This window comes from Anopheles maculipalpis, chromosome 2RL (genome assembly GCF_943734695.1).
Source record: "Anopheles maculipalpis chromosome 2RL, idAnoMacuDA_375_x, whole genome shotgun sequence".
NCBI lineage: Eukaryota > Metazoa > Arthropoda > Insecta > Diptera > Culicidae > Anopheles > Anopheles maculipalpis.
Window position 1 is genome coordinate 18,838,972 of NC_064871.1, and position 14,600 is coordinate 18,853,571.

Below are 14,600 nucleotides of genomic sequence, written 5' to 3' on the forward strand. Positions count from 1 at the left end.
ACTCACGTTGCGAAACACCACACACTAAGCATGACATTACAAAGTGTCTCCCCCTGGTCGGGAAGGAAGGAACAGGGTGATTGCTGTCGTATCCTGTTGACAAGATCTGTTGACCCGTAAGTTCACCAGTTCAACGCAAACGACACACCGAGGCTACCATTTGGCGCTTATCAACATCATCTACAGCTGGTCTGCGTTTGACTTCATTCCGTTGGTCGGTTGAGTTTGCTTCTTTTTTCCCTAACGTCGGTGTCCCAAGTCGTTTCTTTTGATACGTTGATTTGTCATTCCGAAGAAAAGAAAGTGGTCCAGTTCCCGTTGCCTACGGTTGATGATGGGTTGTGTTATCTGCAAGTTGACTGATTGGAATGTCTACGGCACGGATGTTGTGTCTGGGAAAAATTAGACACTAGACACGACAGTTCATTGTGATTTAGGACAAAAGATATATAAACAATACGATTTGCATAGTGCTCGGACAAGGGATAGCAAAAGTAAAACAAAACAGCATTTGAATGGTAGTATCGTGCTATCGAACGCTCTTTGGTAATAGTCAATTTTTTATTCTAAAAGTTAATCGAAGCGTTTGAGCTTGTCCCCAAAGTGTGAGACGTTGAAATGTTGCTCTTAGTCTCCTGTTTTTTGACGGCTTTCGGAAAAAAAGAAACATAAATTTCTCTGAGAAGCAACACGTTAGCAAATTGCACCGTTTACTATAAAACCTGAACATAAACAAGTGACGATCACGACCGACACGCTGAGAAAAAGTGATTGCCGACTGCCTCCCTTTCAAAGCGTATAAACAATTTAAAAAGATACCCATTTTCAGGATCGTTCCACGAAGTACCCGAGCGTACTTCGTGTATGGTGTACCGTGTAAAAAAAAACCTGGCGCATTAAATTTTACTAAGCCAGCAATTTGGCTGCAATCCAGTTTGTTGCTTACATTGCTGAAGACACCATTATCAAACTCAATCTTTTTAGCTACATACGGTACACCTGAGAATCCCCGGTCGACCGGTGTCGTAAAATAGGCATAGAAAATTGCGTGTGGGTTTTTGCAAGACGCACAAGCACAATCAACCTCCGGGCGCAATTACCCGTGTTCACCACATGTAGATGAAATTAGTACGTCGAGGCAAAGGTTATTGCAAAATTTATGCCTAATGGGACAAGCGTTTACAGCGTGGCTAATATTGGATGGGAATTTGTATACTTTATGAGCGTGTGTAAAAAAGAATATTTGCCGGTGCAAAAAACCCAGGTGATGAATCATGGGAATATTGCGTTAACGTTGTGACAAGCGCACTTATTAGGCGGTTTCCAGTGTGTACAGTGTACCGAACAATCGTTAACAGTTCAGTTTAAATATGTTTTTTTTAAATAATTTTGTTAAATGTCTTGCAATTTTGTTGTTCAGTTGTAATAGTTCCAACTTTGATGACCAATTTCATGACAATTATATCAATCCTGAGTACTAAAAACTGCTGTATGCTGATAACTCGAAGTTATTTGTGCCTCTATCAAACATTGACGACAGTGCTGTACTACAAATTTGTCCAATTGTCTCGGTTATAACGTTCTCTAGAAAACGGTCACCTATAGAATTTGACTATAAATCAGCAGGCACCTCCGCACCAAACAGCAGGCAACTGTTTCTGTTCTGTTCATTTTACTTCCAAATTACAAGCCCAGCTGGCCTGTGGGAGCCGCGTTGCGCTGACTTTTCGTAACTGGAGACCGTTGTCATCTGGTCCCACGGCCGCTTGTCACGTGTTGTCATCGATGAAGTGAAGTGCATGGTGAGGCGCATTAAGCGATGGACTGTGTAACTGGTTATTTCAAGAACCCTCATAGTCTTAAATCTCTGTATTGTGCTACTGCTATGCCAATTTCAGAATTTTCTAGTATTATATGGTCACCAATGCAACAGTACAGAATTGACAGGCTGAAATTGATGCAAAGAAAATTGAAGCGTGCGCCTTTTTATCTGCTGCCTTGGTCTCGCTGCACTACCTCACCCACATACTGTACTAGGTGTCCATTATTTGGACTGGAATCCCTTCAACATAGGTGAATAACGGCGGTGGGCTTTTTCTTACAAAAGCTTATCAGCGGTTTTATTGACGCCCTATGCATTCTTGATAGTATAAACTTCCAGGCTCCTAGTACAATCCATAGACCAAGGCCACTATTTAGCTCCGTATTTAGATCGATCGAATTTGGTTCAAACGATCCCTTTATCAAAAATTATAACTTCATACCTTACTCTATTTTACGCAGTCTGTCTCAACACTAACATTGATAATTTTAAACTAATCTTACGTAGCACCAATTGAGACAATTGAATTCTTATATCTCTTCCATTTATGGGTTTTATTACACTCCTTAAAGGTATTTTCTACAATAATTTTCCGTTTCGTTAGTGTTCTTCTTGCCAATTACGTTAAATTAGGATAGTTATGTCGGACAAAATTGGCTTGATGACTCTACTTAATAGTAAATAAATATGTGATCAAAGCTAATACTCTAAATTATATAATTAATTGGCTGGATTGGTAAACAATATAATCACTACCCGGTCGCCAGAACACTTTAATGGTTCGTTCGATTCGCACTTTAACGGCTTTACGTACTTTTTCACATTAAATTCTGCTACGCAAATAGGGATTCATTTATCCAAGTCTTTCGAAGCATCCTTCCGCCCAATACTAGGAATCTTTTGAAACGATTACCGCCACTGAATAGAAAATCCGATCCGATGTGATGAGAAGCATTACCGACTTCAACCTTTGGTCAATTAAGAAAAATCAACTCATCCCATCGCCATCGTCGCACTCGCGTAAGGGTTTCATTAAGTTGAGGTTAAGCACACAATCCCGTGCGCTAAATAAAATGGAAACCATTCTTCGTGCAGCAACGAAAAACGAACCGCTCGTTAAAAGCCACACAGTTTGCCAGCCTGAATAGATGCATCCAGCTGCCGTACTGGTTGCGGTTATTGGAGAGTAATTAAGCGCCCAAAACTTCCCCCCAACCGTGGGCTTTCATCGCACCATTATGAAGGTGAAGCCACATGCAAAGGCAGATGTACTGCTCGGAAGCGGATTGTGGTACAAGCAGCTACAATCGGGGAATTTTGCCTAATGAATGCAGTCCACCTCATCGGAAAGTGCAGCCGAGAAATCGGATCATCTCCAATGCAATCGAACGGGAATGAGTTTTGCACTACACTGTACCCGATCCGGCATCCATCTGCACCACCGAGGAATCATCACCGTTCCGAATACGCTCGATGCTCAAAACAGGACGAAGTTCAACGTAAAACTTGTGTGGTTAACCACGAACTTTTCGCCAGATTTCCATTTACACAAACACATGCCTAACGTACATCCCAACCCCTACGGCATGGTTCGCTGTACGGTCGAGTTTGGTATGTTCTACCAGTACCCTTTCCTATCGCTCTTCTACGTTCTCGTTTTCGATTTCTCACCTTGGACACATTTTTCTTGCAAGATCTCTAACAATTTTCGCGACTAGAGAACAAAACTGCAACAAAACGAAGAAAAGGGAAATGGAATCGAGGGAATCGGTTAGAAGTGGGGAGAATGGGGGGGGGGGGGTTAAAGTTTTCTCACACACACACACACATACCCACTTCCAACCCCATGAAACAGACTTCCAGGTTGACAATTCCGGAGATAACTATCCCGTAAATGGTGTCAACATATCGTAATCGTATTTTGAACCACCGGAAGCCATTTTACGTGGCACATTTGCCATGGTACGAAGAAAGTGCCATTGCAAGAAGCAGCGGCACGAGCTGACAAAAGGGAAGGATATCTAATTTAACGGTTCACCCAACACCGATGCCACTTTCTTGCGTCGGAATCATTTCATTGAATTGTGTTACGGAACAGTTTTTATTATACTTTCGTACTGTTTATTCCTTCGCTCGTACGCTACTCGCTCGAACAGAGCGAGACCACACACACACAACAACAACAACAAAAACAAAAAAAGTCATCCACCAGAAAAGATACAACCTTCTCTTTTATAGCCACCGTGTGTATGTGTGTGTGTATATGGGACTGTACGTAACAATATCTGCAGAACAAACGAGTACAGAGTAAAAGTTTCATTTCAACTTGCACCCTTCTCTGCTTTGATCTGCGGTTTTTTCGTGTGTTTTTTTCGGTCTTACCCGTTTGCCTTACCAGCAAACGGCCATCGCATAGTTTTATTTTTATTATTGCGCTCACATTATGATGTGCACGGGGAGCAAACTTTGTTGGCAGTATAATTATCCTATTACACCATTAGCTACGATCGTGCAAGGACACTACGCGTTTGCCTATTTGCAACGTCCAGTAACAGCATTGCAGTAATTATTGAGCATAGTACCGCCGGCCATTTCGTCAGCCGCTTTGCTGGCACGGTAGAGTTTCCAGAAGCTATCAGCTTTTAACTATTCTTCCCGAGGGGATTTTCTGGTTTCCGCTTTTTGTAAGCACACATCATATGGTGCCCACATTGATGCTATTTACTTGTCCTTCTCTATACACAAAATTAGTACCGGAGTATCAACTACGATGATAAAAAGCAAATTCGGTTCACTTGTTTTAAAGCTAGGATCACACTACTTTGTGAAGTAGGTATTATAAGAAACTTTTTTGCATTGAGGGTTATTTCCTTGTAGTTCTCCAAACCGTAGCCTCAAGCTTTCGTCACAAATTTAGTTTTGAAGGGTGTTCAATATACTCGAGCGAGTATACGAAAAGCAGTATACGAAAAACGAGCTCTAACAATGTGAAGGTAATATATCACAATTTTTTCTTGACTATCTTTTTGTCATATAAGGTGGAAGCACCAATTGAGATCCGTGGCCATCATGACATATTATCTAAAAACCCCGTCAAATTCTCCTGACACTACGCTTGGACGATATTCACCGTGTGGACCGGAGCGCCGTCTTGTTGGAAAATGTAAGGATCCTTCCCGTAGGGATCCTCAAGTACTGGAGCCACAACCTTCTCCAGAACCTCGGTTTTGTAGTACGCGGCGTTAATTTTTAGAGTTTTTAAAAGTGGGAGCCTCCAAAACCAGGATGCGGCCTACCCAAAACCATCACCGACGAGGCATTCTGGAACCGTGGAATGTTTATTTGGGACGAGGGAGGGGGAGGGGGTTGCTGACCAACGGCGGCGCCCACTGTCAATCATTTTCAACATTATGCGGTTGTTCCAAACCCAAGAGTTTCTCATCGGAAAACACGAACTCCTGACCTGCGTGCCACGAAAGTATCAATTTGCATCTGTCCAGCCTCTTCTTCTTTGTAGCTTCCGTTACTCCATGTACTTTACGGCTTGTACGCTAGGTCCTTCGTCATAATAGTGTGAGTCGTCCCGATTGACAAATTCAGGTCAGCAGCGGTCTTCCGGATCGAGCGGGTCATTTTTCGACGGATCCGTTCGACGCCCTCGACGAACGCGCTCGCCCGGATCTTGGTTCGTTGGTTGTGCCCGTCTCCTGATACCGACGAATGGTAGTATAAATAATATTCCACTTCATCCCGTGAGATTTCAACCGCCGGAATATGTCGCCAGGCTGCTCACATTCCACAAACCATTTTACTATAAGATCGCAGTACTCTTTCATCGTGCACAGTGTTTAAAAAGTAAGTGACGAGGAAAAAAGTAGCAGATCGAGGAACTATCTGCTCGATTTTTTTTTAATTGTTTTAGAAAGAGTGAGATCATTATCGAGTTATTTAAACACGTCTTGTAGCTGCAATGTTGCAACATTGCAACATTGCAACAATTTAACACTATTTAATCAAAAGAGGCGTTTCTTTTCGTTATATCGATGAGGTAATGAAGAGAGTTACAAACCGCTAAACATGGCGTTAAATTCTTTCAAGAAGTTTAAAAATCCCTCTACCTAAGATATGGCATCAAACCTCCAACATGCTTGCTCTGCCGATGAACATCGAGACCCCTCCTAGCCAAGCTTAATCTCGGTATCTGTTCACGTTCGAAAAAAGAGGATTATCGTCTAGATTCTTCAGACTGCCTGGACAGCCATTTATATTAAAGGTATTGGTTTGCTCAGTCAGTACGCTCTTCTTCGAACTTCTAACACACGATGGCTGTCCGATACCATCACCTCTAAAGCAATATTTAATATTTTTCAGAAAATTGGAAAGTTGTTTTTATATCATTTGTACAGTTTGAAACAGCTACTTGTATGGTAAGCATGGCAAATTTTACGGGTAAGTATATGAGTAAAAAGCACTGTATCCATTATCCAAAATTCTTTCACAGTATCCTTCGTAATTCGCTCTATTTAATGTAATAGTTCTTGTTTACAATGATTCCAAAACAATGAAGCATTCCAGTTTCCTTGTGCCAACCAGACACCGTAGAAAATAACACCACTTTTTGATAATATATAAATAAAATTTCTCATGAATCTGGCAGGTACCCCGATCATCAACTGTACCAAACGTAACCATTTTTGTTTGATCAGGAGTAAAATACAGTACAAAAACAATGAAGCACACATAACTTATCAGAAATTTGTATAAGAAATAACTTTCATTCTCATCTACCATTCTGAATCGCAATCACTAATCATTTATAGCCTTTTGTCTTCAGCTTTCGATTACTCTAATATCTAAGGGTCATGCGGGTCACTGGCCTCATACACGATTTTTAGATTACTTTTGGAAAGTCAAACTAATCCTAAAAGAATTTGATTATAAAAGCGTTGCGAGCCAACTTCCTGGAAAAAAAATTTTCTACAAAAAAAGGAAAGAAACTACCGGCGCCATTGTTACCTCTTATTTTTATGAATTTAATTGAATTGATAACTTAAAATTGAATTTTTAATCCCTGTTACATGATTTTAATTGAAACTACAACTGTCCAGTTTGCCATTTGGCTTGCCAAAGGCAAACTTTCTGCAATTTTCTGTCCATTTCAGGCATTTGAGCCTTAATTTTCAATAAGTTATTTTCTCGGTGAATTTTTCAAAGAAAAGTGCACACGAAAATGAGTGATGATGATTGCCCAACCTAAAAAATAAAATCGTTCGCAAACTAGAAGGCGAACAATTGTTCGACTTCTAGTTGTGCGTTTGAATGTATCGGATTTTAAGGCTTTATTTTAAAATATCATTGAAACATTGAAGAAATTCATTTCAAAAGGACCTCAAGGACTAAAACCAAGTTAATAAAAAAAAAACACACACTTGCGAGTCACAAGTAATTCTTTCTGTTCCAGTTTTACTTACTTGGCATATCTTTTTTCTTTTTTATTCCATAAATCGCAAATACTTCGAGTTGTTTACTACATTGGCGTTGCATAAAACCGTATTTAAAAAATAAGAATCAGCACAAATCGAATATCAACCACAGCGGGCCACTACGGATCTAAATTGCATTGGTGATTTGCATATAAATTAAAATTTGCTTGTTTACGTATTTTTCCACACCCACAAACAGAACCCAGCGACGGAGTTTGCTGGCCGGCATCGAGTGATTGTGTCATCAAGGCAGAGGCGAACGTTTGATTTGGTTTTACGAGCCGGCTTCATTAATTCGTCCTCGAGCACGCTTCCCAGAAGAGTTGTGATTTACCATCAATTTAAAATGCAGCTCCATTTATGATGCAAGTAGTTGATGGATTCGATTGTAATGAAGAATGGAAAGTGTACGTTTCACTGGCAAATGAGAGGGCAAAACTTGTTGATAAATAAAGCATTGTTTGTACGTAGAAATGTGGAAAAAAGGTCGAACGTTGTATTACGGTGATACAAAGATACGTTGGGTTTCACAACCTATCTTGCAAAATAAATAAATTAATAAATAAATTACTATTCTTCGCTTTGAAATGTTGCACACAGTCTGCAGAAAAAAAAGCACACTGCAGCGATATAAATCCTCTTAGCAAAACCAGCAAAAGAAGCAAGTCAATTGAGAAAAAGAGCTTATAATAGTTTCCCTCACACAAGCTCTTTGCTTCCCTGTGGGTAAAAGTATTTCCTCAACGATCGTTACGCCTGCCTCCGTTGGCAATGAGGTGCAGAAAGAAAATGCTCATTAAATGAAACCCATAAACCGAGCCTATTTGCACTACCTTCTTAATGTCATGTTTTGCAGCGCGCGAGTGATGCTACTATTAAAATGAATACACACACAGCAGCAAGAAAAAAAAACCGCACAGAAACGTATCCTTAACGGTGCGCCCCGTGTCTGGCAAATAGCAATACACCCTATAAGCTGCAAACTCTAATTGCTGTTCAACCACCGTTAATGTCCAATTGCGCAGAAATGAATGAAAATAAACAGCCCGCTTTCGCAGTGGAACTATTTCAAAAAAGTTTAGCCGTACTTCATGCCATTGCGCTGATGGTTTTTATTTCGCATTTAACCGTGTTTGGTTCGTTGTTGCTTGTGGACGCACGGAGAGACACAGATTAAAACACACCTAGAAAGATACTCGCCATACAGCGGTTTTTTCTGTTTTGCAGCTGCACCTCGCCAGAATGGGATGCGTTTTTATGCGCGCCGAAGTTTGGATGGTCGACTTCGGCTTGAACTCTGCATTGCAAGTAATTGCATTAGCAGCGTTATGGTTTGTACCAAGTGCAATGTTTTCTCTTTCGACACTACACATTTGTTCGACCATTTTAATTAGTTGCTGCGCATTCACAAATTTGTGGGGCGCGGTTTTTTTGCAGTTTTTACCACAGAATGGCTATTCGTTGCTTGTTTCGTATTTGTTGTACACGATTTAAGCATCATAAATAGAAAAAATGGCCACTTTGGCAAAAATGCCACAGTAAAACCGAATTCCAAGGAGCACTCAAGAAACATGCTATGTTTTATCATAAATTTTTCAATACTGTTATTCTGATTTCATTACAACTAACACCAAATGTGTTTTTTTTAAGACAATATGGCGGTAAGCCGTAATAATATAATGTAAATCATTATATTTTTCTTAAATACTTTGATAAAATAATAACAATACAGCTCTCAAAAAAAAAAATGAGCTCAAACTGATGCCATCCAAATATGTTTGGGGAATGCTACTCGAAATATTATGAAACGCCGCATTTTTTTCATAAAAACTAATAAGGGTTGGTTTTTAAAGAATATATTTACTTTTTTTGAGTGCTTTAACATGTTTTAAAATATATAATAGGCTTACAGCGCCTTTCCCTTGACATAGAAAAAGCTGTAAAAATATCAAATCTCAATCGATCAACACATCAACGTTGTAATGATTCATCGAAACATCTATATGGTTCACATCCTTTGAAAAAGGCTTCAACAATTATAAAAATAATGATAGATTCTGACCCCTTCTGAAGAACATTTGAGGTTAACAAAAATTAGGCACTGCAGTCGACTAAAAGTCGCCACGTTATTATTATTTAAAATTTGACTGCAACGACCAGAAGACATCCTATAGCTAAATTTACCGAAAAATTAGCAACTGCAGTGGGTTGAAGGGGTTAGAACAGTCATCATAATGTTAAAATTGGTACATATGGGATTAATTGAGCTTGAGACACAAAGTTATTTTAATCTATTTTTTATACTCCTATAGATCGGCCTGGCCATATTGCGATCTTAATAATCTAAATGCTCACAAAGAAAAGACAAATTGACCCTTAGATGCAAAGTATTTAGCACGTGTGGATCATAGTGTAGGTAAACTAAACAGATGCTTGAGTCCCGAACTTTCATGAGGTTTACACCGAGATGCATCTTCCAATATGTTGCTGTTAAGCCACGTGAACCTCGAGCATTGTAACGAAGTACTTCCCGACATCAAGGGCCGAGACCATCGTTACAAATTGACACGGGACTTACGATCGTACTTTTGACAATTTTCTTAGAAGACATCGGTCAAAGTATGCTATAGTCTCTGCCATCTGAACACAACCACTTCCCCCATTTGATGATCTTAAGAGAGCTTTTACACGGTGTTTAATCGAGTATGCCTGGTACAAGGCAAATAATACTGAGTAAATTCCTTTCAAGTCCCGATTTTTTTTTCTTGGTTTACAAATTACATAAATTTGAACACATTCGCATTAGAAACAAAGCACATCAACAGCAACAAATTTTTTAAAAAGAACGTGCTGTTACATAAAAACAAACATTTTGATCGAATCATTCTGCACGATTTCTACATAATCCCTAAGGACATCGTTAGCGAAAATCATATTTAAACACGAGCATAACGGAATGCACACCACATTTTCCTTGGCCAAACTATAAAAAGACGATCATCAAATGGCGTAACAACAACAACAAAAAAAAACAACCGAGAACGATGTGCGAACCACCATGCCGAGAGCCAATCAAGGCTGAGGTTCTTTTCGGGTTCGAGATATTTCAATCGAGGTTAAGAAAATGTTCGCCAAGATTTCTTCGTTCGATCAAATGGCGGCTATAGTTTGAGCAGGGAAAAGGTAAGTAACCTGATTCGAGAGTGGAAGGTTGTGGGAAAAAATTTTTCCTCCTACGAAGGTTGCACCCAGTACTGCAATCTTTTTAGCATTTTCTTTTCAATCACATCATCGTTCGATATGCAAATTTTACTACCGGCAACAGGAGGGAAAAAAAGGGCAACGCTTCACCGGAGGCTAGCTTTCGTTGCTTCGTCATCGGAAAAATTGTGGTAGTGTACATACACACACACACATTCACTCAATCGCACACATATGCGGCTCAAATTAAACAATCGACAAACACACACACACAGCGCTACCCAGCTAAACCTTAACGAACGATCGAAGGAAAGCTTCGCTTCCAATGGCTTCTCTCCCGAGGGAAATGTTTGTGTGAAGGGGAAACACTTGGACCCCAAGCAAGTGCCTGGTGGTACGTACGTATACGTACCACACATGATCATAAAAGCAGCGACTGAAAGAACCAAAATGCGACGACGTGTGAGTAAAAGATCAGCAAAATGAAGATGTGAAACAAGAAGCTCCGAAAACTGATCGTTGTTTGAAAGTGCATTCGGGAAAAAGTACACCGTAATGCCAGTAGATTTGGAATTTTTCGGTTCACGAAAATTTTCTATCCCCCTGGGAGGGAATTCGTGCTGATCGTGGTTGTTACCCACACACACACACACACATACAAGGATGTGATGCATACACGCAACCGGGTAAAAAGATTGCATGAATAGCAGCATGTAAGTTGATTTTGATTGCTTTTCGGTGAAATTGAAATAGTTTGTGCTGTCCAATCGGAAAAGGAAAGCGAACGGGTTAAAGCGGTGGCTGAATCTGCTTCACACTCCTTACCGCACACATACACAAACGTACACACAGGATTGCTGTAGAGATTCTAACACAAGGAATCTCTTAAAGTAATGCTTTGAGCGGAACATGCACATTACCCGTACGTTACACATCTCACAGCGCCTGCAACTATGCATTCTGCACTACAAAACCATACACATGCAACCATCCGCCGTGCTCCCGTTCCATCCCTTGCCGGGATGGTTTTTTTTTTTTTTTGGTTCACAGATTGAAACGCTGCGCAATGGAATTGCTTCGTTGCCATAGAGTTTTATGAAGAAAAACATAAAACTGTATTATTTAGTTACGATTCTTTGCTGTGATGGTTGTTCTCTATCTTTCATTACTTGCTCCTCCTTCAATCTTGAAAATCAGAGGTAAGGAGAATGTTTTTATTTTATTTTTCAAAATACACTCGGGGTGTACTTGTAAAAGGAAAGAAGAAACACAGAATACTGCTAGCAGAGATTTGGAAATTGTTTGCATTGTTGCAGCGACCAAAAGGAATCGTTACATTGAAGCTCTAGTATGTGTCTGACTGCATGACCTTCCAAGCACGATTCTCGGTTGATGGAATTTTAATTCACTTAATGCAAACGCACACAACACACCACATTACGAGGAAAGTTGCAGCAAAGCATTAAAACTTTTTCTCCCGGTATCATCAGGATGTATCGCAAATGTCATTTTTTGGTATTGGCATTAGCGGAACAAAAAGTTCCTGGCGAGTGCACAAGTTGTACCCATATGAAACGCAAATATGTTGTTGATGTTTTTCTCTGAATCATAGAATAAAGTCAGTGGACAATGCGGCGTTAAGCCGTAATACTAAAATATAAATAAATAAAATAAATAAAATGAAGTTGAGAGGAAACATATACGTTCTTTATAAATACCTTTAAATTCGTCTGACTTATGTTGCACTTTTATTGCGAATTTTCAATGACATTTTGTGGAACAGTTTTTGCAGGAAAAAATACACATTTCACTGGAAAAAGAAACCCTACACTGGTACTGTAAGTGCATCATTTATGTTTCAACTGTAAATCAAATCATAAATACACTCCCAAATCCCACATTGCACAAAGGTGAAACCTACTCAACATCGATGTTTTCCAACCGAACAACTTGACGACCTTTACCCCGAAACAGCTTCATCGTAATCCTTCGACAAAACTTTGGCTCGCCACAAAATTCTACCCCAAAAAAATAACCTAGCTAGAATTGTAATCCAAATCTCAGCAAAAAGTTCCTTGCGTACACCTCCCCGAACACGGGGATTTTTCATCACATTTGTTTTGCTCGTCACGCACACCCGGAGCTACTCGCGCAAGACGACCACTGTCCGCAAATGGTCGGAACTCATTTCAACTAGATTTAAAACTTTCACTTCACCAGCAAAGGTGTGGATCCAAACTTGGTGGTCCTGCTGCTGTACTGTAATCACCATCGACCGAGCGAAGGATATTCAGCACCATGAAATTGATTTTGTTGCCCTTCATCATCGATTCTGCGTGTGAGCCTGTGGCCTGGAAATAGGGAGCGGGTAATCCTGGGTTGAAGATTTTTTTCTCGTCTTTGTTTTGAGATTTTTCGCTACATGCTTTGCTTCTTTTATTGGCCTTCGGCACTGAGTTTCTATGCCTTCAAGCTGAAGCGGTATACATAATGATGCTTCGTTTTTTTTTGTTAACTTCTCTCCGACGTCATCGTCTAGACGATAGAAGCACTGAAAAGGGATGTTGCCATGGATGTAATTGGTTTCGTAATTGCATTAACAATTTGACTCGAATCGAGAATTAGCGATAAAAGAATCAGTGGCGAAAAGTTTTCGATCGTGTCACCGAGTGCGATTACAATTGCTTACTCAGTGTCTCAATTGTAGTTGAGACCAACTAAGTTTTAGATCGTTCGATTTCAGTCAGGACGCACTTGTCCTTTATTATTTTTTTTTTTTAATATGATTTTTGTACCCTTTAGGTATGACAATTTTTAAATATATTAGAGCTTTCCAGAAGTTCTAATGACATACATCGAGTGAGTAGAATAAATAATCATTGTTTCACGTAAAATATTATTCTCCTTCTTGGCGTAACGACCGAAAGATCATGCCGGTCATCAAATGGTTTACTAAAGTTTCCGATACCGCTAAGTTTAATAGTCAGTCAGTCACTATAGGGGGACAGTCCGGATGAGATTTTAATTCCGATCTTGCCGTGTGAAGACTGGTGCCGATGTCGCCTACACCACCAAGCCTCCCCATATTATATTATTGTTAGAAGCTTCGAGAAATACTAAGAACGTACTAAGAACTTCCCAGGGCCTATAAATTGTGCTCACGGAAGTAGTATGTTTCAGGAGTTATCAATATATCTATTACTATCAAAGCAATTGAATTATTTTTTAAAGTTTATTTTTCACTTGTACACATCTATGTAGATTTTGTTGAATATTGATATTTATTCATATTTAATATTCGATAAAAATTATGTCGGTTAAAAATAATTATGAATTCTAAGTCATCCTCAAGTCAATGCTGTTAAAACAAATCAACTAATATGCTGAGTTAAATAATAATACCACCATGTTATTGTTCAAATTTTGGAAATCCTGTAACTAATTCTTCTTTGAAAGTGAAGAATATTTAAAACTACCCGTTTTAATCCTTTTCGAACCATTGAAATCATTGAAATTCAGGAAAACTAATAAAAATAATTTTAATTGGTTATGTTGTTGTCATATCGGCAACCTTTGAACAAAAACCAAATTATCTTTTCTATGCTTTTTCGATTTTAATGATCGCCAAAATTTCATAGTAATGATACAAAAAGGTTCAGAGTTAGTTGTATTAACATTTTAACCTGAAAATTAAAAATTGGTAAGTAAATTCAAAATAATTTTGTTCTGTGAAGATACAAAACAAGAAACTTTATACATAAATTGATACAAATTGAGTAGATTTCACATACAATTGAAAATATAAAAAAATCGGTGTCCTTTTTCTAACATTAAATAAATCATCCTTTAAACTGAAGAGTTTCGTTAGATTTATCACATTCACATGCCATGCTTCATTCGTAAGTAGAGCACCTGTCGTCGTGCTGCTGCAATTAAATAAGTAATGATGCGTTACCCGCCCAAACCGCAACGTAAATATTACTTTACCGAGCTACTTCGAAGACTTCATCCATTCTCATCATCGGCCAGAAGAATTATCTACTCCGCACATCAGTCCTCCACAAACACTCGTCCTACCTCGCCCCGGTTTACCC